Raw genomic sequence first — 22,064 nt, 5'->3', positions numbered from 1 at the left:
CCGCTTACCAGATCCCAGATTCAGATGAGCATATCTCAGACCCAAGCCTCTCTTCAGAGCGATGTTCACCTCCAACTCCTCAGCTTGAATCCTCCACTACTCTGTCAGTGTGCAGCAATCACCTCCTCTCCGTTTTTCAGCTGCAGACCACACACAGCACTTCGCTTCCTCCACTGGCTATGCGCACGCCACCTCTTCCTCAGTCCAGCATGCAGGGCTGACAAAACGAATAGTGCAATATTGTTGGGTTTTCTTAAAAAACATTTATTTTAAAAAATGCCACCCATATGGCTCCAAAACACACAGTGCATACCAAATCAATGAAAACCAATAAATACTGCACGCAACAAAAAAATCTTTAAAAACGGTCAAAACGGCAAAAACAGATCTTGGCAAAAAAAAGCAGTGTATCAATATAAATAATACAGCTGCCAATGCTAGCTATACCGTATGTCTGGTCCTTGGCTCCAGCCGACACGTTTCTCCGTATAAGGCTTCCACTGGGAAAGGAGACTTCCGGCCTGATTTCATGGTTTCTGACAAGCACAACATGGCGACCTTCACCTTTCTGAGGACAGTTATATATGTCTCTGATGCTCCATTAGATCTCTATCACCCCAGCTCCTGGGCTAGACATTTACAGCCCCCCCGCCGCTCTCCAAAATTGCATAGGCTGGATCCAATACCATATGTAATTTATTTTGGGTTGGACTTTTGTCCTCATCCCAATCTTATGTTTCTTACTATCTGGATATTAACCCATACTTAATGGTGTTCATATATATATATATATATATATATATATATATCTCATTTTATTTTTTATTTTTTTTGCAGACAAGTCAAGCATCTGCTCCTGATGAATGGATCAATCCATGAAACGCGTTGAGATTTATAGGATGCCGTTTTCTTTTCTATATAGGATTTCTATTACCTCATGTCCAAGTTTTGATTCTAATACATCCAATCTCACCAGAGTATAGGTAGACCATTTTATCCCATCATAATGACATGTCACGTTAAGTCTTTTATGTGGTTGTTTGCTATGTTACAATTTTTATTTAGGCAACAAACTTCATGTTATGTCTTGCATTTGAGAATTGACTGTTATTTCTGTATGTATTTAATGCAATGTTTTTTCATTGTTCGCAAAAAAAGTCCATCCAGAAATCTTCTGTTGTGAGCTGTGTAGAATCCACCACCACCTATGTATAAAATGGCTTCTTACCAGAACCTTCAGACCCCAAAGGGTCAACAATAGCTCATCAAAGTTGTGGCAGCTTCTCCAACCTTTACATTCCTCAGCCGTTTAGGATAATCTCCAATGTGTGCACCAGCTGGGATTGGGTCCCAAAATGGCTCTCCCGTAAACACTGACTCATAGGTGGGCATCCATACATAAAAACAAAATGGCTCCAAATAGTGTAAAATCCCAATTTATTGCAGTAAAAAATATAAAATGAACACTTACAAGCTCAAAAAAGACAGTAGGCCTTAAGTGGGGTGCGCCGGCCGGACGCACACCAACACAAACCCCTCCTCCCAGATCACAAACACAAGCCACGAGGTGACGTCAGCGCGTCGCTCCTCCCTACGCGTTTCGTAATATGTTACGTCGTCCTGGGGCACTACATTTAATATTGTCCCTGACTGTGTGAATTATTGTTGCCACACCACACTGCACCCCTCCTACAAGCTAGTTAGAGGGAAAGCTGGAATTCCACTTTAACAATATGCCTCTTGTAATGTCATGACTCTTTTAAATGGATGCTGTGTCCCAAATAAAGATACATACTCCATCTACTATTTCTACACACCATAAAAGTTGCCCTTGGAAATGTTTCTGAAATGCTGGCAAATGGCAACTATGCAAATATATACTGTATATATGGCATGATTATTTCTACCCAACTTCTGCATAAGAAACAGAAGTTTCTGGTTCATATAAATTGCAATATGATTTCTACCCAACTTCTGCATAAAAAACAGAAGTTCTTGGTTCACATAAATTGCAATATATGTTCAATATGGCCAACTGCATCAAAATGATCCCTCTTTGGTCGACGGTGAATCCAGCTTTAGTAAATAGAGAGAGCAGGGAAGAGGAAGGAGAGAGGAATGCGCACAATGTTTGTCCAAGGTGCTTTATCTTGGAGAGATGAAGCAATGAGACAAAATATTTAAACCTTTCAATCGATGGCCCCCTCCTGCTTTTAGGTGAAAGGTTGGCTGCATATGGTGTATATTTTCTTTTGTGTCTAACCAAAATAACAAAACCATTCCTTATCTATAAAAAGTAAAAGTGGAGTTGACAGTTTCTGTAACCTCAAATAGGTTCAAATAATAAGCCCAATTCAATTATTATTAACCACTTGTCTACCAAGCTGGTATGTTTATAAATGGCATGGTAGACAAGTGTTTATACTAAGCTCACGCGTCGGCAAAGGGCTTTCTGATAAAAGACCAGAGCCGCCCAATCATTTTATGAGGCTTGTTTTATGAGCAAGCAATTGGGTATACTATTATTTTTGTATGCACTAAAATTAAATCTTAGCGTATTTTTTTCCTGAAAATTTGCATTTGATAAATAACTGCACAAATATCATGCAACATAAAAAATTACAACTACCACCATTTTATTTTCCAGGGTCTCTGCTTTCCAAAAAAACTTATACTTGTTGGAGGAGTTTACAGTAATCTCTAGTAAAAAATTCAGATTTTAAGACATGTTCTGGAGATTAAAAAATTGTCACGGTAGGCAAGTGGTTAAACCACCTCGAAGGCTAGAGCTTAGTATGTCTTAGCACAATGCATATATTTCACATACCAATGCAAACAATTCAAAATACTTCTGGCAGATAACCCTATGTGTTTAGCCAGTTCTCTAAACAGTGTTCAATGTTTTTAATGGCCCCTGCTCGGAGTGTCCCTGACAGAGAACCCTTTTTGCTTGGAGTGTCCCCTGCAGAGTGCCCACTGTGCTCCAAGTGTCCCCTGCAGAGTGCCTCCTGTGCTCCAAGTGTCCCCTGCAGAGTGCCTCCTGTGCTCCAAGTGTCCCCTTCAGAGTGTCTCCTGGGCTCCAAGTGTCCCCTGCAGAGGGCCCCTTGTGCTTGCAGTGTCCCCGACTGTGCAGCCCTTGTGCTCAGAGTGTAATGGACAGTAATGGGAAAGTCCCCAGGAAAAGGCCCCACATACGCAGGAAAACTTTCCAGCAGATTGTCCCTTGTGTCCAGAATGTCCCTTGTGCTCAGATTGATTCTTGTGCTTACCATGCTAAAAAATACAATAAAATACAAAAAAATACATGTTCTCAATGAATGCAAAGCATTCTCTGATTGGATGAGGTGGGGAGAATGATGTCACTGCCCTGCCTCTTCACCTTGTCTATTCAGAGAATGTTAGATGCCTGGTTCCCCTCTAAGGTTGCCACCTTTCCTTCAAGCCAAACCCAAATGCTTAAGCGGCCTGGGACACCTTTGGGGGTGCCCCAAGGAGAGTACTAATGCGGTGCACATAGCATGCCATAGCAGACATTGGGTGTGGCCAAATTGCTCTTGCTGGAATCATTGCCCTGCCCCCAGTGATGCCGATACTGCCCACAGACATCTGTCTGCAGCTGCCAGATGGCAACAGATTTGTGTGTGACTATCTTGGTTACTTGTGAAACCACATCCCAGTCTGAATAATGTGTCCGGGTTTCAGTGTGCACGAAACCCGGACACATGATTCAAAACCCGGTCTATCCGGGTGAATCCTGGGCAGGTGGCAACTCTATTCCCCTCTGTGCGCTGGGTTACCTTCCATCGGTTTCTCCCATCAAGCACCTTTGGGCACCCAAAGGAGATCAACAATGGCAAACAGTGAATATGGCCAAATTGTGGAAGGGCATGGTTGGAAGAAAAAAACAAGCCTCCTTGTACTCCTTAAATATTCTTTAATTGCTGTGCCATGAGCAAGAGTCTGACAGACATGTATAACCACCATCATTCAATGAATCGCTTCCATTTTGTCCACATTGAAAATAGTTATAGATACAGTGGCGGCTCGTCTATTTTTCGTGCATCCAGCCCCCTAATCTACATGCAGGGTGCCGGATGCATGAATTCCAATGGGGGGGGGTGTGTTTTTTTTTAATCACCTGATTAGAGCCAGGGGCTCTAATAGGCTTCAAAAAAGGGTGGGCTCAGGGAGCAGAGCACTGCACTCCGAGCCCACCCAGTTGTGTGACAATAGTGAATGAATATTCGCTATTGTCACACTGATCCTCCTCTCAGATAATCAGGAAGCGGGTCCTGGGACCCATCACTCGATTGGCTGAAAGAACAGGCGATGCTATTGGACGCCTAGGAGGAGGAGGGAGGAAGCCGCTTCCCGACGCCCATAGGAGCGCTGCCCGTATGCAACCTAGATGGGGCTGGATGACCGACAGGCTGACCGGGGTGTGGTTGTTTGCCACCTCCCAAAAAAAAACACCAGCTGCCACCGGTTAGATAGCTAACACTAATAGCAGGAATACACAATAAGAATGTCAGCCGAAAATGTCCGTTCTGCGAACGATCGGCCAAGTTTCTACTCGTAAATGCCCAACAAATAATACCCGATATTGTAAACGAAAAAGTTTGATTGAAAAAATTAGTTGGTGTGACGGTCGTCAGTAAAAAATCTCTCAAACATTAGCATGCATCAGTGGAAATAGTTGATGACCCGGAAGCAGTGTTCAAGAAAGATGTTTCATAAACATGAATGAACTGTTTGGTCCACATTCTTTACTTTCTAGTTGTCTTTTGGTGAAATATTTCGGTTTCCGATGCCAGTTACTTCAACGGATTGCGTAGGAACGTTCGTCCTGGGCGGAAAGGTATGGCTACAAGGTCACATGCACACTACATCAGGTCCACATGTGAATGACACGTCAATACTATGTATTAAATCCATTGCTCTTTTAACAATTTTTTTCGATGGGTTAACCACTTCAATACAGGGCACTTATACACCTACCTGCCCAGACCAATTTTCAGCTTTCAGTGCTGTCGCACTTTGAATGACAAACAAACAACACTGTGCCCAAATTTTTATCATTTTGTTTCCACAAATAGAGCTTTCTTTTGGTGGTATTTGATCACCTCTGGATTTTTATTTTCTGCTAAACAAATAAAAAAAGACCTAAATTTTGAAAGCTACAAAACTTTGTAAATAAGTAAGTTTTCGCCTTTGCTGATGGACACTGATGGGGCTGCACTGACGGGCACTGATAAGGCAGCACTGATGGGCACTGATGAGGTGGCACAATGAGATGGCACTGATGGGCACAGATGATGGTTACTAATATGCGGCACTGATCGGGTACTGATATGCAGCACTGATGGGTACACATAGGTGGCACTGATGGGTACTGAAGGGTGACACTGATAGGCAGCATGGATGGGCAGTGATAGGCAGCACAGATGGGCACTGATAGGTGGCATGGGTGGGCATTGATAGGTGGCACTGGTTTACATTAATGGATGGTACCGATGGATGCCAATCAGTGCTAAACAATAATGCCTGCCAATCAGTGATGCTCATTGTAGGAACTGATTGGCATCCATTGTGGGCACTTATTGGCATCCATTGTGGGCACTGATTGGCATCCTTGGTAGCCATGTGTGGCATACCTGGGGGTGACTAATGGTGGCATCACTCGTGGTCCTGGTGGCATCCCCGGTGGTCCAGTGTGGCCATCCTTGGGGGGGGCTGTGCTGATAATCAATCAGCACAGACCCCTCCCCCCATCAGGAGAGCAGCTGCTTGGCTCTCCTCTACTCGTGTCTGATCAACGGCTCTTCCAGTTTACATCGTGATCAGCTGTGATTGGACATGGCTGATCATGTGGTAAAGAGTCTCTGTTAAAGGCTCTTTACTTAGATCAGTGTCAGATTGACACACTGCAACAGCAATCACCGTGATATCAAGCGACAGCGGCTTTATATCCTGGCGATGTCATATGAGGTCCAGTCAGGATATCGCAACCACTTTGCCAACATCATGTTGCTATATGGCGGGCGGCAAGTGGTTAATGTTGGCAACAATTTTGACCAACGAACACTGTTTCGTTGGTCGGCTGTCGAGCGATCGGCTGTTTATCTAACCATGCATTCTGGCTATTAGTCTGAGCCTACCTTAACTACTTCCCACCCGGCCACTGCACATAAATGGCCGGGTGGTCCTTTCCTCGTTCTGAGTGGACATTCAGGAACGTCCCTCAGAACGAATGCTTGCAGCGTGACCACAAGGTGCTTTGCGCCTCGATGATCACAGGATCCAGCTGAGCAGAGATCGGGATATGGGCGCTGTGATTGGCCCTTGTGATCACCTGATGGCTGTGTCCAATCACATCTATCACAATGGAAACATAGACGCATGTCTCTGCGACAGTTCTCCCCACCGAGCTCAGTGAGAGCTCAGTGGGGGGGGAGGGCGGAGAGGGGCAATCTGCAGATCTGTGACAGTACACCAAGCACCACTGATATACCCCTGTCCCTATACACATTTCAGTGTCCCAATAAAAAATCTGTCTTTCCCCCATCACTGCCAGCACCAAATAAACACTGATTTGGGTTATTTTTACCAAAGGAATGTAGCAGCATTCTTTTTGGTCAAAATATATCAAGAGAAAGTAACAGAAACTAAGAAAAATGCATTTTTTTGGGGAAAATTTATTTGCAGAGTAAAAAATAAAAAACCCCAGCAGTGATTAAATACCACCAAAAAAAAGCTCTATTTGTGTGAAAAAAATTATAAAAATTGAATTAGGGTACAGTGTTACACGACCGTGCAATTGTCATTGTCATTGTGACAGTGCTAAAAGCTGAAAATTGCTCTGGGAAGGAAGGGGGTGAAAGTGCCCGGTATTGAAGTGGTTAAAGAAGAACTTCAATAAAATAGTCAGGGACTGCTCAGTAACCAGCAACTGTAGAAACAAGGAGCACTGTGGTCAGAAGTATGCAATATACAATATAGTTTTTATAGTACAAACGTTTGTAAGGCACAGAGTGCAGGCTTCAGGGGTATGTAGTGCACAAAATGCAGTGCAGGGGTCAGAGATCATGACTTAAAGAGGAAGTAAACCCTGGTGGCTTTTACTTCCTCTTTGTTTCCTTGCAAATATAAAGAGAGTCCCGGAGCAAAATGCCAGAAGAAATAGGCGCAGGGACGGCATGACTGTGCTGGACTGCACAGTTGCCGCTTTAAACGGTTGGGACACTTTAAGAAAGGGAAAGGGGAGGAACGGGGGGCGGTGCCTGGGCTAAGGAAGTGAGATGGTTAGGGGAAGTGAAGTGCAGTCACAGAGCGGAGGAGGAAGCGTTTGGTCACATCGCCCTCACCGCTCTGCTTCTCCCCTTACAAAATGGCGGCGGCGGCGGCGGCGGCGGAACACCTGGACCGGTTTAGAGCGGTATTGCGGGCACAGGGCGTTGAAAGGGTTAGGCAGCAGGTGCCGGCCATTACAGCGGACGGTGAGGTGGCACCGATGGCGGGGGGGTCGGCTACTCCACAGGCGTGGCATTTTCCGGCCACCTGACCACTTCAGCCCTGACCCTGGCCCCGGGGGTTCACAGAGGGGGGCGCAGCCGGCAGACAGATGGGCAGAACGGTGCACAGCTGGGGGGTCGCCCCAGGCTGGAGGGAGGATGGCATCCGGGGGGGCTGACGGGGAGGTCAGGTCTCAGCGGGTGATGGACGCAGCACAGCACATGGCTCAGCACCCCTGCCAGGCGCAGAGGTTTGGGGCAGACGGTGGAGACGAGGGGGGGCACGGAGGTCAGCCCAGCCCATCAGCAAGAAAGCATAGTTCAGCGGGTGGGGGGCCGGTCAGCGGGCAGGCCCCCCAGTCCCCAGCGCTTGGGTGAGACCCCCAGGAGGAGCGCCGGAGGGGGAGCAAGCGATGATGAACGGCCTGCATGCAGTGTTTGGCGGGGTGACAGGCGCAGGAGCATGTCGCCGCGGGGGCAGAGCAATTCGGATGGACCAAGGACGGGCGGCGAGCAGGGGCAGCGTGGCTGCTCCAGGGGAGCGGAGCGAGCCCGGCAGCAGCTCCGGGGGAGGCAACGCATGACACGGCAGGTGGCGACAGATCTGAGGGCGAGGTGACGGAGTCCAATGGAGGTGACGATCCCGGCCGATCAGCGGAGGTGGGTCCAGTATCAGCGGCTGTCGGGCAGCCTGGTGAGTCTAATGTTTCCTCTACCATTTTTTCATTGTTCCATGCTTAGTTAGGACGCCACAGCTCGACTGGGACTCCGGTGGCGGGGGGTGGCTAGCAATGGGGGGGGTGTCTACACCTCCGGTCTCCACTGACCCAGGGACAGGGGCAAGCTCGCTGGGCCTTGCCACTAGGGCTAAAGGAGTTAGTACAGCGCTTTGAGCCTGCGGTGCCGAGTGGTCCGGCGCAGGCCTGGACACCTATTCCAGTGGTGGTCGTTAGGGACACAGCAGGGTCTGCGGTACCATCGGATACAGTGGCAGCCGCGGTGACACCAACAGAGGGCCAGAATAAGACGGGGACAGGGTGGCTGATTCCGTTAGGTTGACGGACTCTGCTAAGTGTGAGGTAGTCGTGTGCTTCGAGGGACCGTTGGGAGCGCACTTGGAGGCTGAGGTGAGGAACAAGATTTGGAAGGGCGAATGTGTTGAGATATTCACCCTGCTGCCCTTGGAGCAGTTCAACCTGGATTGGTTGAAGCCGGAGAAGCGGAAGAAGGAGGACGGGAAAAAGAGACGATATCGGCTGATTCTGCGGACCTTCTCCAATTGGCTACCAGCCTTTGCGATCTTAGCAAGCATGATAGGTGAGAAGACGCTGGAACATTGCACGGCCCTGTTTGTGTGCCTCGAGGCCACCAGTGAGGCTCATGGGACCTACGGAGGGACGGCATGGCTCAGGTATGACGTGTGGTTCGACAGAGGATGGTGGTCAGACCGTCACTCCGTTGGGACTGTAGGGACATCAGCCTTTCAGTTTTGTTTTGTTTGTTTTTCGGGGGGGGGGGGGGGGGGGGGGTCGGCAGTTCCACAGCGTCAGGACAACCGACCGAAAAGCGTTGGGTTTATCTGCTGGGAGTCCGATGAAGGGACCCGCAAGTTCGATTTAAACACATGTGCGCCGTCTGTGGGGGAACGCACACGTTGTCAACATGTTTTAAGAGGGGGAAGGGTCGTCCCGGGGATTCTACAGGTAAGGGGGACGACACCGGTGTGGGTGGACGGGATGTGTCCTTTCCTCAATAGATACCACGACCGGGCGGCAGATCGCCTGCTGGAAGTGGGTTTTTGCTGACAGTTTCCAAATCCCCTGTAAGTTGACTACAGTTCTACCGGTGGCTAGAAATCTGAGGTCAGCCTTGTCCTACCCGAAGGTGGTAGCTGAGAAGTTTGGCTAGGAGGTTGCGCTGGGACGTATGGCCGGCCCCCCTTTTTCAGGAATTGCCGCTGCCAGATCTGGTGGTCTCCCCGTTGGGGGTCGTCCCTAGGAAGGAACCCAACAAAAATTTACGGCTCATACATCACCTGTCATTTCCTAAAGGAGGGTCGGGGACCGATTCGATCTCGCCGGAGGAAGGTGCAGTATCATACATGCCTTTGGATGCTGCCGTCGCTTGGGTTAGGCGCTACAGACAGGGGGCGCCGATGGCCAGGTCTGATACAGGAGCAGCCTTCCTGCTTTTGCCAGTGCACCCCGAAAGCTTTAGGCTGTTGGGCTGCACTTGGGGAGGGAGATACTATGTGGATGGGTGCCTGCCGATGGGGTGTTCAATCTCCTGTGTGTTGTTTGAAACGTTCTGCTCCTTCTTGGAATAGGCTGTGCGGGACGTGGCAGGCATAAGCTCGGTCATTCATTACTTGGATGACTTCTTATGGGGGGGCCCGACAGGTTTGAACTTTTGCACAGTTCTCCTGGGGACGTTGCAACACCTACGGAACGATTAGGAGTCCCTTGGGCGCAGGCAAAGACGGAAGGTCCGGCATCCACCGTGACATTCCTGGGGATAGAGATTGATTCTTTGAGGATGGAATGTGGGCTGCCGGCGGACAAATTGGTTGGGTTGCAGTAGGAAGTGCGGGCAACCAGGGGGATTGCGTGAACTACAACTACGTAGACTTCAACCGTTGTTGGGTAAGTTGCACTTTGCTTGACAGGGCATGCCCATGGGCAGGGTCTTTTTGCCACCGGCTGGTGGCTTCAACTGCGGGAGTCAGTTCCCCCATGCATTTGGTGACACTGGGTAAGGAACATGGGGAGGACTTGTTGGTGTAGCAGGAGTTCTTGGAATCGTACACAGGACGAGCTCTCGGGATGTCTGGCCCCCATTAGCAATTTTGATCTGGAGCTGTTCACAGATGCAGCTGGATCGACGGGGTTGGGGGACTTCTTTAACCACTTGCCGACCGCCTAACGCCGATGTACGTCGGCAGAATGGCACGGGCAGGCATAAGCACGTACATGTACGTGATTTGCCTCCCGCGGGTCGGGGGCCCGATCGGGCCCCCGCCCGGTGCCTGCGGCGGTCGGTTTTCGTTCGGGAGCGATCCCGGACGAGGGGACGGCCATTCATTCATGGCCACCCCCTCGCGATCGCTCCCGACGAATAGAAATCCCCGGTGACATCACTTCCTCTCCTGTAATGTAAACACAGGAGAGGAAGTGATGTATTCTCTCCTCCGTGTCGGTATTTTTCGTTCCGACACGGAGGAGAGCGGATCAGTGAGTTGCACCAACACATCCCACACACAGTAGAACATGCCAGGCACACTCACACCCCCCCTTTACCCCCCGATCACCCCCCCAATTACCCCTGCCCCCCAGTCACAGTGACACCAATGTCATTTTTTTTTTTTTTTTTTTTTTTTTGCATTGGTGTCATTTGTGACTGTAATAACTGTTAGGGCAGTTAGAGTTAGCCCCCTTTAGTTCTAATGTACCCCCCTAACCCCCCCAATAAAGGTTTAACCCCGTGATCACCCCCCGTCGCCAGTGTCACTAAGGCTGGGTTCACATTGCAGCGGTTTATGAGAACGAATGTGATTCGCACCGCACTGCAGTGCAAATCACATCCGATCTCTGTGCGATTCGAGTTCAGCCATTCGCCGCACCCGCCGCACCCGCCACACCCGCCGCACCCGCCGCAAATTCGCACGGGACCCTTTTTTTGGCCCGCAGCAGAATCGGATCGCATGGGTGTTCACACCATGCGATCCGAGTTTGCAGATCGCACTGCGATATGCGAACTGATCTGGGGGTGTCAGTAACATTTCACTGACACTCCCAGCAGTTCGCATAGGGCAGTGTGAACTGCCGCCGGGAGGCATGCGATGCGGGAACCCGCCGCGGATTCGCGGCGTTTCCGCATCGCTCCAGTGTGAACCCAGCCTAATAAGCGATCATTTTTCTGATCGCCGTATTAGTGTCCCAGGTGACGCTAGTTAGGCAGGTAGGTATTTAGGTTCGCCGCAGCTTTTTATAGCGCCAGGGACCCCCATATACTACCGCATAAAGCCCCCTGATTGCCCCCTAGTTAACCCTTTCACCAGTGATCACCATATAACTGTTACAGGTGACGCTGGTTGGTTAGTTATTTTTTTATAGTTTCAGGGCACCCGCCATTTATTACCTAATAAAGGTTTAACCCCCTGATCACCCGGCGGGTGTCATTTGTGACTAATAACTGTTAGGGCAGTTAGGGTTAGCCCCCTTTAGTTCTAAGGTACCCCCCTAACCCCCCCAATAAAGGTTTAACCCCGTGATCACCCCCCGTCGCCAGTGTCACTAAGGCTGGGTTCAGATTGCAGCGGTTTGAGAACGGATGTGATTCGCACTGCAGTGCAAATCACATCCGATCTCTGTGCGATTCGAGTTCAGCCATTCGCCGCACCCGCCACACCCGCCGCACCCGCCGCAAATTCGCACGGGACCCTTTTTTTGGCCCGCAGCAGAATCGGATCGCATGGGTGTTCACACCATGCGATCCGAGTTTGCAGATCGCACTGCGATATGCGAACTGATCTGGGGGTGTCAGTAACATTTCACTGACACTCCCAGCAGTTCGCATAGGGCAGTGTGAACTGCCGCCGGGAGGCATGCGATGCGGGAACCCGCCGCGCATTCGTGGCGTTCCCGCATCGCTCCAGTGTGAACCCAGCCTAATAAGCGATCGTTTTTCTGATCGCTGTATTAGTGTCACAGGTGACGCTAGTTAGGCAAGTAGGTATTTAGGTTCGCCGCAGCTTTTTATAGCGCCAGGGACCCCCATATACTACCGCATAAAGCCCCCTGATTGCCCCCTAGTTAACCCTTTCACCAGTGATCACCATATAACTGTTACAGGTGACGCTGGTTGGTTAGTTATTTTTTTATAGTTTCAGGGCACCCGCCATTTATTACCTAGTCTCACTAGTGTACCCCTAAATTTAGGGGTGTCTACTTTCCAAAATGGGGTCATTTGGGGGGGGTTTGTGCCATCTTGGCATTTTATGGCCTTCAAAACTGTAACGCCCTTAGAAAGCCTGAAGGCGGTGCTTGGTTTTCGGGGCCCCGTACGCGGCTAGGCTCCCAAAAAGTCCCACATATGTGGTATCCCCGTACTCAGGAGAAGCAGCAGAATTTATTTTGGGGTGTCATTTCACATATGCCCATGGCATGCGTGAGCAATATATCATTTAGTGACAACTTTGTGAAAAAAAAAAAAAAAAAAAAAAAGTTTGTAATTTTCCCGCAACTTGTGGCAAAATATAAAATATTCCATGGACTCAACATGCCTCTCAGCAAATAGCTTGGGGTGTCTACTTTCTAAAATGGGGTCATTTGTGGGGGTTTTGTGCCATCTTGGCATTTTATGGCCTTCAAAACTGTAATAGGTAGTGAGGAGTGAAGTCAAATATTTACGCCCTTAGAAAGCCTGAAGGCGGTGCTTGGTTTTCGGGGCCCCGTACGCGGCTAGGCTCCCAAAAAGTCCCACATATGTGGTATCCCCGTACTCAGGAGAAGCAGCAGAATTTATTTTGGGGTGTCATTTCACATATGCCCATGGCATGTGTGAGCAATATATCATTTAGTGACAACTTTGTGAAAAAAAAAAAAAAAAAAAAAAAGTTTGTAATTTTCCCGCAACTTGTGGCAAAATATAAAATATTCCATGAACTCAACATGCCTCTCAGCAAATAGCTTGGGGTGTCTACTTTCTAAAATGGGGTCATTTGTGGGGGTTTTGTGCCATCTTGGCATTTTATGGCCTTCAAAACTGTAATAGGTAGTGAGAAGTGAACTCAAAAATTTACGCCCTTAGAAAGCCTGAAGGCGGTGCTTGGTTTTCGGGGCCCCGTACGCGGCTAGGCTCCCAAAAAGTCCCACATATGTGGTATCCCCGTACTCAGGAGAAGCAGCAGAATTTATTTTGGGGTGTCATTTCACATACGCCCATAGCATGTGTGAGCAATATATCATTTAGTGACAACTTTGTGTAAAAAAAAAAAAAAAATTTTTTTTTTGTCATTATTCAATCGCTTGAGGCAAAAAAATAAAATATTCAATGGGCTCAACATGCCTCTTATCAATTTCCTTAGGGGGTCTACTTTCCAAAATGGGGTCATTTGGGGGGGTTTTGTACTGCCCTGCCATTTTAGCACCTCAAGAAATGAGATAGGCAGTCGTAAACTAAAAGCTGCGTAAATTCCAGAAAACGTACCTTAGTTTGTAGATGTGACAACTTTTGCGCAAACCAATAAATATACAATTATTGACTTTTTTTTTACCAAAGACATGTGGCTGAATACATTTTGGCCTAAATGTATGACTAAAATTGAGTTTATTGGATTTTTCTAATAACAAAAAGTAGAAAATATCATTTTTTTTCAAAATTTGCGGTCTTTTTACGTTTATATCGCAAAAAATAAAAATCGCAGAGGCAATCAAATACCATCAAAAGAAAGCTCTATTTGTGGGAAGAAAAGGACGCAAATTTTGTTTGGGTACAACATTGCATGACCGCGCAATTACCAGTTAAAGCAGCGCAGTGCCAAAGTGTAAAAAGACCTCTGGTCATTTACCAGCAAAATGGTCCGGTCTGAAAGTGGTTAAAGGTCAGTGGTGCGCGGCAAAAATGGCCGGTGGAGTGGCAGAAAGCAGGGGTGTTGAAGAACTTGGTTTTGTTGGAGTTATTCCCTATTGTGGTTGCTCTGGAAACTTGGGGGGAATCCTTTCGCAATCGGAAAGTCCGCTTCAATTGTGACAATCTTGGGGTAGTGCAGGTGGTCAACAGGTTGACGGCGGATTCGGGAACGGTAATTGGGTTGTTGAGGCCTTTAGTACTGCGTTGCTTGCAAGTTAATGCATTCATATACGCTGTGCATTTTCCGGGGGTGGAGAATACTCGGGCTGACGCCCTGTCTCGCTTCCAGTGGGACAGGTTTTGGGAATTGGCGCAGAGGGCGGAGCAGTGCGGGGTGCCCTGTCCCGAGTGGCTGTGGAGTGTAGCTTTGGGACTGCAGCCAAATGGATGAGAGCGTCAGTGACTAAGGCCTCCTGGAACACCTATTCTAGGGTATAGAGGGAATGGTTGGACTGCTTAACAAGCATCGGGGTATCTTCGGAGGCTCCAGGTATAGATCATGCGGTGCTTTATTGTTAGCCTGGGTTTAGAGGCTGGCTTGTTGCCAGCATCGATTGCCCGTGGGTTGGCGGGTCTGGTGTTCCTGTTTACGTGGCAGGGGCACAGGGATGGATTACACCAAGGACTGCTGGGGGAAGCAGGCAGTGAAAGGGTATAGAAAGGCCCGTCCAAGGGAGTGGCTGGAGGGCTTCTGGCTGGGGAGGTGGAGTGTGGTCAAGACTACATCGGGATCTGGGTCAGAAGTTCCAAGATGGACAAAAGTGAACGGGGGGCACGGATGGAGGTGAGGAGGATTTCTGGGTTTGGTCTCTGCCCTGTACAAACGGTGGCGACCTATTTGGAGAGACGCCCGCAAGGCGGGGGTTCGTTCCTGGTACATGAGGGTTGGGGGTCCCTCTTAAAATTCCAATTTATTGCAGTGTTCCGCAAATGTTTTGTCGTAGCAGGCTTTGACCACAAGAATTTTTTCATCACATTCATTCCGAATTGGGGCGGCGACGGAGGCGTCAAAAGGCAGGACTGAGTCAGGAGGTGGTCAGGCGCATAGGGAGGTGGGACTCGGACAGGTTTAAGTTGCACGTGCACCCACACATGTTGTAAGGGTTGCACGAGGGGAGTTTGTTGTAAATTTGTTGATATGTTTATGTGTTGCCTTAACGTATGTGTTTGTGCTGTTAATCTTTTTTACAGGTCGGGAAGTCGGATTGGTGTGGAGACTTGGCCACTCGTATGTGAACTGGGGGGCCAAGAGGTCGGTCGTTCGGCCGAACGGCAGGTAATTGATGATACCCCCGGGCAGGAGGCTCTAGTCTGGTGAATCGGGGTACTGGGGATGCGGGGGAATAGGGTGCTGGGGGAAGTTTTTTTTTTTTTAGGTTCTCTAGACCAGACCGCCCTCCCTATGTTTTGGTGTTACATGTTGGGGGGGAATGACATGGGAGCAAGATCCATGCGGGATTTGATTTGGGACGGAAAGGATGACCTATTGAGGATAACAAGCTGCTTATCCTCAAATGGTGGTGATATGGTCGGACATGGTAGGTTAGAGGTCCTGGAGATGGGCATGGTCGGACAAAAAGGTTGACACGGCTCGGTAAAAGTAAATAAAGAAGTTAGCAGGTTTTTGTTTGGAATGGATGTTTGGCGGTTCGACACAGGGAATTGGAGGTGGACACTTGGAGGTATCTCGGGAGTGATGGGGTGCATTTGACTGAGGTTGGTACGGATTTGTGGGCCCTGGGATGCAAGATGGGATCCAGTGGGGCCTGAGGGTTTGGAGGTGCTCGCAAGGGTAAGGGTTTACCCCTTGCGGGCTGTGGCAGCTCTTTGGGTTGCTGGGAGAGGAGATCGGAGAAGTACATGTGTAAAAACATGCTGTACCCATCCATGTGATGGGAGTGGTTTATGGTACTTCCAGGTACAGGGGGTACCTGGAAGGGTTAAAAGGGGTAGGTCACTGCTAGGTTTGATAACGCCTCCGAGTCAGGGGATTCCGACTGGAGGCATAAGGTTGAAGTTAAAATAGGTGGTAGCAGTGACCAGTGGGTGGGCGTTTCCCCCACCCAACCAGGAACCAGTTTAAAAGTTGAAGTGTTGGTAATGTTAATTTATGTTATTTACTAAAGTTTATATTTGTTAATAAAATAAGGCCGGATGGCCATTTACTCCAAAGCCTAGTTGGGTCTTTTGTAAAGAGGGGTTTTGGAGGGTGGTATGTGGGCATGGGGTAGTAGGCATTAGGTTACTGGGCCTAAGTCCTACAAGGTCAAGAGAGTCCCGGAGCAAAATGCCAGAAGAAATAGGCGCAGGGACGGCATGACTGTGCTGGACTGCACAGTTGCCGCTTTAAACGGTTGGGACACTTTAAGAAAGGGAAAGGGGAGGAACGGGGGGCGGTGCCTGGGCTAAGGAAGTGAGATGGTTAGGGGAAGTGAAGTGCAGTCACAGAGCGGAGGAGGAAGCGTTTCCCACCCACCCGCCCTGAAGTAGGGTTTAGGACAAGGGAAGTTGTGTGGTAAGGCAGCTCTTTGGGTTGCTGGGAGAGGAGATCGGAGAAGTACATGTGTAAAAACATGCTGTACCCATCCATGTGATGGGAGTGGTTTATGGTACTTCCAGGTACAGGGGGTACCTGGAAGGGTTAAAAGGGGTAGGTCACTGCTAGGTTTGATAACGCCTCCGAGTCAGGGGATTCCGACTGGAGGCATAAGGTTGAAGTTAAAATAGGTGGTAGCAGTGACCAGTGGGTGGGCGTTTCCCCCACCCAACCAGGAACCAGTTTAAAAGTTGAAGTGTTGGTAATGTTAATTTATGTTATTTACTAAAGTTTATATTTGTTAATAAAATAAGGCCGGATGGCCATTTACTCCAAAGCCTAGTTGGGTCTTTTGTAAAGAGGGGTTTTGGAGGGTGGTATGTGGGCATGGGGTAGTAGGCATTAGGTTACTGGGCCTAAGTCCTACAAGGTCAAGCATAATGGGCTACTATGCATAGCATAGTAGTCAATTATGTGTCACTTACATGACACAGGGGCCAGCGATGTCACTCACCACTGTCCCCTCTTCCACGCAGCGTCCATCTTCCTTCTGGGTACTGCAGCTCCGGTGCTGTGATTGGACAGAGCCGCGATTACGTCACTACCGCACATGCGCGTGGGACCCGCTGCTAACGGCATGATCGCCATTAGCACCGGTGTGCTCAGTGCGCCTGCGCCGTAGACGGCGGTGCCTGTATTTTGCAAATATCTCCTAAACCGCGTAGAATTTATAAAACAAGTAAGCCGCGCTGTCTCTTTAAATAGAAAAATAGCAGCCAGCACAGCAAGAGATTAATTAGCAAAGTGAAGAAAACATATATATATATATATATATATATATATATATATAAAACAAAGCTAATTTGATATCGGTGGAATAAACCACAGCACACAACAAAATGAAAAATATACTCAAAGCAGTGACCTCATATAGTGCATGTATATATAAAAAAATTATATCCATGCTCAGTAATAAAACGATCACACAATCTCCATGTAGTTACATAGACAGTTGTGAAAAACTGACTTGGATTGGTGAAAAATAATAATGTGAAACAAAAATAAAAATGGTGAAAAATTATATGTTCATAAGTAAATATCAACGTTCATGAACAAACAATCATAGTGACATAGTGACTTGAAATTAATACTTGATGCAGACAATTTGCTAGTAGATAATCCGCCACCGATAAATACAGACACAAAAAAATACAAAAAAAAAAAAGTTGAACCCAAATAGGTGTGATGAGTCAGTAATGAGTCAATAAGGGTTGTGGTGTAATACACCCAAGGAACCATTTATCGGCTAATTGGGTTCAACTTTTCTGATAAGCCTTTTATTAATCAGTGGCAGATTATCTACTGCCAAATTGTCTGCACCAAGTATTAATTTAAAATCACTATGTCACTATGATTGTTTGTTCATTAAAGAGGAAGTAAACCCTTACAAACCACTTTGACCTACAGGTAAGCCTAGATTAAGGCTTACCTGTAGGTCCAAGAAATATCTCCTAAACCTATATGGTTTAGGAGATATTTGCCCGAAAACGGGCACCGCTGTCTACGGCGCATGCGCCGTAGACACCGGCGCGCAGGCGCACTAAACGCGGCAGTTCCAAGAATGGAGCTGCCGCATTTGTCGACTCCCGTGCGCATGCGCGGGAGTGACGTCATCGCGGCTTCGCCGCTGTCATTCGGCGGAGCTGCGAGACGCCACAAGCAAGATGGATTCGGCGGACTACAGGGGACAGCGGCGACTTCGCTGGCTCCTGTGTCAGGTAAGTGACACATAATGGGCTACTATGCGATGCATAGTAGTCCATTATGCTTTACCTTTGCAGGGAAAAAAAGAGGAAGTAAACTCATCAGGGTTTACTTCCTCTTTAACTTAGATATTTACTTATGAACATGTATTTATTCCACTTTTGTTTCACAGTATTATTTTTCATCAATCCAAGTCAGTTTTTCGCTGTCTGTGTAACTACATGGAGATTGTGTGATCGTTTTATTACTGAGCATAGATATAATTTTTTTATATCTATATACTTATGAGGTCACTGCATTGAGTATATTTTTCATTTTGTTGTGGTTTATTCCACCAATATCACATTAGCGCTGCACTTTGTTATATATACACCAAAGTTAAGAGCATTTTTACCACTGGCCACCAATGTAAGGGACATTTTTCCCACCAGCCACCAATGTAAGGGACATTTTTCCCACCGGCCACCAATGTATGGGGCATTTTTTCACTGGCCACCAACGTAAGGGGCATTTTTCCCAATGGCCACCAATGTAAAGGGGATTTTTCTCAGTGACCACCAATGTAAGGGGCATTTTTTCACTGACCACCAATGTAAGGGGCATTTTTTTCACTTGCCACCAATGTAAGGGGCAATTTTCCCACTAGCCACCAATGTAAGGGGCATTTTCCCCCCCAAAAAAATGTTGAAGCCAACCACCTCCACATATACACACATATGAAAGTTAAGGAATGCGTTGGGGTGCCTAAGCGTGAAAACAGTTGTGATGCACATGTTATATACAGTGGCAGCTGGTATTTTTTTCTGTTGGGGGGGCGGCAAACAGCTACTCCCTGCTCAGTCGGTCAGTGGCAGGCAGCGTGACCAGCGGCTTTCTTGCGCCTCCTGTGGTGGGGATCACGGCACCTTCCTCTGTGCATCTCCCTCCTCCTCTTCCTAGGCATCCAATAGGATCGCCTGACCTTTCAGGTAATCGGGAAATGGTTATCAGCCCGCACTTCCTGACTGGAGGAGAGGCGATTCAGTATTAGAAAAGCAAATATTAATTTGCTTTTCTAACACACCTGGGCGGGCTCCGAGTGCAATGCTCTGCACTCAGTATCCACCCTATTTTGAAGCCTATTCGAGCCTATGGCTCTAATCAGGTTCTTCTAAAAAAAACACCCCGCCACTGGAATTAATGCGCCCAGTGTCCTGAAAGGGGCTGGACGCATACATAGTGGGTAGCTGCGGCGACCGTGGATAGATTCATGCTATACTATGAACCTATCCATTAACTGTCATTGGGTGCCTTATCACCTTTAATAGACAGACCGCCCCTGGTTACATATCACCACGAACGTCGGCGTGAGAGCAATAATTCTAGCACCGGACCTCCTCCGTAACACTAAATTGATATTTATAGGGGGCTTTTGAAGCATCGCCTATAGAAAATATAGGATACTAAAAAAAGTCCTCCATCATGGGTGCACACAAATTTATGGCTTGGCATGTTGGGTATCTATTTACTCGGTGCAACCTTGTTTTTTATATTTTGCCTATCTTTTGGGTAATTTACTGCGTTTGCCCCAAAACATTTGCAGTAGTATCGTGTGGTATAAAAAAATTGGAACTAACACTATTTTATTCTATAGACACACTCCTAAACCTTGTGGACAACCTTCCCAGAAGAGTTGAGGCTGTTATAGCAGCAAAGGGTGGGCCAACTCAATATTGAACCCTACGGACTAATGTCCCGTACACACGGTCAGATTTTCAGATGGAAAATGTTCGATGGGAGCTTTTTGTCGGAAATTCCGACCGCGTGTAGGCTCCATCGGACATTTTCCATCGGAATTTCCGTCGCACACAATTTGAGGTCTAGTTCTCAAACTTTCCAACAACAAAATCCGTTGTTGGAAATTCCGATCGGGTGTACACAATTCGTACGCACAAAGTTCCACACATGCTTGGAATCAAGCAGAAGAGCCGCACTGGCTATTGAACTTCATATTTCTCGTCTCGTTGTACGTGTTTTATGTCACCGTGTTCTCAATTTCCGAACAACTTTGTGTGACCGTGTGTATGCAAGACAAGTTTGAGCGAACATCCGTCAGAAAAAAAATCGATTTTGTTGTCGGAATGTCCGATCATTGGACGGGGCATAAGACTGGGATGCCATTAAATTTCATGTGTGTGTAAAGGCAGGTGTCCCAATACTTTTGAAAAAATTGTGTATAATAATAAAAAATTACTTTCTTTTAATAAATGTATCTTGCAAAGTAATATTTTGCCAGTCATAATCTGTAAAATGTTTTATTTTTCTGGTTTGTTGTATAGTTTTTTAAAAAGATTATATGACTGTGTGTGCGTAGGCATGACCTCAGAATGACGTTCATGATTTTTTTTAAATGTGTGACTCTTCATTGAGAATGTAAACCAACTCTGGGTATGAAGGGCCCCTGAAGTGCCCTGGGCTCCTCCAAGGTCTAAATCTGGCACTAATTGTGGATGCTCTATTCTATTACGGTAAGCATTAGCAAAACCAAAGGAAATAAAATCTTATAGCTCCTCATACTTCTGTACTGTCATTCAAAATCCTTATTACTTGCAGGTGATCCACTGATTTAGCACTTGGACATAAATAAGTGGTCCAACCCAGTTGTATCCATGACCCAATGGGTCTTGACTAATGGTTTCAAGCAAAATTGCCATATACTGTACCTTTGCAATTTCAGAAGTGCCACTCTTAATGTCGGCGTGACTCAAATCATTGTTCATCCAAGTGTCTCTCGCCAGTGGACAAAGATCATTACCCACAATCAACTCAATTGGAAAACAATACCGTAAGTGTATGGCAGAGCCTTGGGCTTTATAATGTGCCAAAATGCTTGTTCTATTGACATTCAAGACACGGCATACCAAGCAAAATCCCTTATGGTGCCCCAACAATACATTTTGCACTCACCAGCTAGATGTTCAAGATTGAGGTAAGCATACTCAATAATCTCACGGCCGATGGATATATCTCTGGTCAGGCTTGAAGAAAATGTCTGAATCTCTGACATTGAGGGAGGTAGCCCAAATAGACTGAATGAGTGTCATCAACTCCGATCATTGCCTGTCATTGGGTGCCTTATCCCTTACTCTTGGGTGAAGAAGACTATGCAAGTGCCCACATTACTGTAGGTCTGTTCAGGGGTCGGACCTACAAATAATGACTGTATGATCCAACACACACTCATTGATCTGAGCATTGCAACACCTTCATGTATGGTATATACTGAATAATCCATTGTGCAACCCAAGACTGAATGTAAATTATTAATAAGCCTGTTACTTTTAGACATACACTGAGAGCGTCATATGAGGAAGCAATTTTGTTTTTTGCAGTTAAACATTACACCTAGAGTTGGCATCTCATCCCTTTAACCCCTTGCCGCCGAGCGTACGCAGATGTGCGTACTCTGCTTTTGGGGGTTATACCGGGATGATGCCCGCAGCTGCAGGCACGACCCCGGTACTGTTCTTTTTAGAGCCGGCGATCAGCTTTCCAGCGATAACAACCGGTGGGCTAAAAGCTGCTCGGCTGTTATACCGCAGGAGTGGACACCCCCCTCCCGCCACTCTTACCAGGCCTCCTGT

At 47.4% G+C, this 22,064-nt stretch overlaps 1 protein-coding gene across 3 annotated transcripts in view; it reads right to left on the bottom strand.

Annotated features, from left to right (window-relative positions):
- Nucleotides 1-21,521, bottom strand: part of LOC143981780 (beta-1,3-galactosyltransferase 5-like) — a 214,169-nt gene extending 192,648 nt beyond the window's left edge. The window contains exon 1 of one of the 3 annotated variants that reach the window (XM_077479878.1): nt 21,388-21,521. The gene's annotated coding sequence lies outside the window, so the exon portion shown is untranslated. Of the gene's footprint in view, nt 1-8; nt 135-21,387 lie in introns of those variants that run through there. The other 2 variants (XM_077479875.1, XM_077479874.1) reach the window with 2 other exon arrangements.
- Between the last annotated feature and the right edge of the window lie 543 nt (nt 21,522-22,064).

Source organism: Lithobates pipiens, unplaced genomic scaffold (assembly GCF_037356315.1).
Source record: "Lithobates pipiens isolate NorthernLeopardFrog02 unplaced genomic scaffold, aLitPip1_a1.2 Scaffold_16, whole genome shotgun sequence".
Lineage (NCBI taxonomy): Eukaryota > Metazoa > Chordata > Amphibia > Anura > Ranidae > Lithobates > Lithobates pipiens.
This window is presented reverse-complemented; position numbering and strand designations above follow the sequence as displayed.